Genomic DNA, 2,453 nt, shown 5'->3' with positions numbered 1-2,453 from the left:
CACACTTTCTAGGCGTTATAGACCAGGGACACTAAACCCTATGAGCAGCTCTTGGCAACAACAGGGTGTCCTTTGCACAGTTATCCAAAAGTAATTCATAGGGTTCTCCGTTGCCCGTAGCAAAAGACGTGAATTTTCATTACCTGCACTGTTTAAGCCCTCTGCCTTATTCCCTTCCCTTTAGACTCAGAATAATTTGCTTCAAATACATTCCCAAAAGCATTATAATTCATTCCAGAGTCAATGCCTAATATTCCACTGCTTACCTTTTTGTCCTGAGGGTCAAGTGTTATAACAACCCTGAGTCTCAGTGGAGGAAGACATTCCTCTTAGCTGAACGTGTCCCACGCTAGTTTTTCCTCTCTCTTCTTCAAAACTTGGGTTTTATTCCAGCCTCTCTGACACCTCTCTTCAAGGAGCTGGCAAATTATGATGGTAACATTTATTTTATAGCTTAGTGTGCTGTACCAGATCTTTCAAGTTCTAAAACTATCATTTCCTGGGCATCAACCTTCTGCTGGATACCTTCATTATGTTATTTTACTTATTCCTCTTGACAGCCCTACAAGGTAGCTGTTATTGTTGCTATCGCACCCAAACAGGAAAGTCGAGTCAAAAAGGTTACGTATTTTGCCACAGGCTATACGATTAGTGAGCAACGGAGTCAGGATTTGAACTCAGAGCTGTCTGATTCCAAGGGCCGTGCTCTCTTTTCCACTATGTGTCTTGCCTTTTATTTAATTCAAAGAACACATTAGATGCCTGTGATTTAAGGACTGACACTATTGAAATTCCAGACATAGCAGGAAGTCCAGTAAAGAAGATATTTTGATTCAGGAGCTCTTTACACACATTTAAAGTAAATGATCCATATCACTCACGTGTAAAACGAGCCTACTCTCTCAATGGGGATTCTGATTTGCAGGTTTGCAGCTAATCATCACTTGTAGGTCAACCTTAATTAATTTGTCTCTCATGAACTCTGTAAAATGACCTCCAAAATGCTCATCAACGGATGTGTAGTAGGAAAGTAAGTGGCTCTGAGTATCTTTTCTGATTATTGAGGATAAACCTAGTGGCCTGATGAAGCACAAGCAGAGTTGTGGTCGATGTTCTTTTCAAACCTTTGTGCAAACCCAATAGCAGTTTTGACAGGTTTACATGTGTGACAAGGAATATTTTTGACACCTGCCTTGAGATTATGAGCCTATTTCTTTGGCATAAATGCTCATGCCCGGTAAAGAATAAAGTTTTTTCCCTCCATAGCATCTACCTAGCATTTTATCTGCAGGCACATGACACTTCGATGCTTCTGTGTTTTTTGAGACGGCTGTGCTAATGTCAAGGACACTGTGATGAAGCTGTTTGACTCAGCTACAAGAACAGTTTGATCTGGCTCTAAAATCACTTTAAAGAAAGAGTAGTAATATATATTCAGCCTTAACTCGTATTGTGTTCTACTTATTTCTTAAATCAGGATCTTAAATGAATGGTGAAATTTCTGACACCAACTTTCTGTGGCAAATTGCTTGGGTGTCTCTCTGGGGACTATAAGATCCTTATTCTATACAGCCCTAGGTGGTTAAAACAATGGCAAGGTCTCTCAGCTTTAAATGATGATATAAAGACATCTCTTCTCACCTCTGCTCTCTGAATCCAATCAAAACGAAAACAAAAACAGGAGAATAGAAGACAAAAAAGTTTTTTCTTCATGAAACTTACAAACATCTATAACCCCAAACTACATAAATGAAGATGGACAACTAAGTGTATCAGAGTGAGGAAGCATGCCACCTGTCACTGTGGATTTGGAGAAGGGGCTCTGACTTCATCAGGGGTCACGGGCAGGCTGTGAGAATCTCCCTAGACCTTATTGACATCTTAGAGGGACAGGAGAGGTGAGGTCCGCAAGAAGAGAGATGAAGTTATGACACTGTTTTAAGAAGGATGATGGGGTGGCAAGAGAGCGGAGGAACATAGATCTAGGCTGATCAAGGCTGGTAACACATGGCCCTTGAATCTAAGCTAGGAAGATTACCTGTCCTGAGAAGAATTAAACTCTCTGGTCAATAATGTTGGTGAGAAAATGCCCCAAGACAACAAACCAATGGATCGAAGTCTAAGTTACCAGCTCCCTCTGGTTCTTCCCCAACTCCACTCTCTTGGAAGTAAATATCCAATCCATGAAGAATACCCTCATTCGAACATGAGAATAAAAAATTAAAAACAAAACAAAACAAAACAAAAAAACAACTTAGGACTAAAGAAAATATTTTAAGAAAAAAGGAGGAAAAAACAATAAGCAAAATGGAATAAGATACATATTTGTGTTAACCAAAATGATTAATTTTTTTCAATAAATAGTTCTCCATGAAACTGGATTAAAAAAAATCATGGCTTCTCTAAAATAAGAGTTTATGGAAAAGTCCCAAGAAGAAATAATAATAGGACAT

This window comes from Pteropus vampyrus, unplaced genomic scaffold (assembly GCF_000151845.1).
Source record: "Pteropus vampyrus isolate Shadow unplaced genomic scaffold, Pvam_2.0 Scaffold93, whole genome shotgun sequence".
Lineage (NCBI taxonomy): Eukaryota > Metazoa > Chordata > Mammalia > Chiroptera > Pteropodidae > Pteropus > Pteropus vampyrus.
This window is presented reverse-complemented; position numbering follows the sequence as displayed.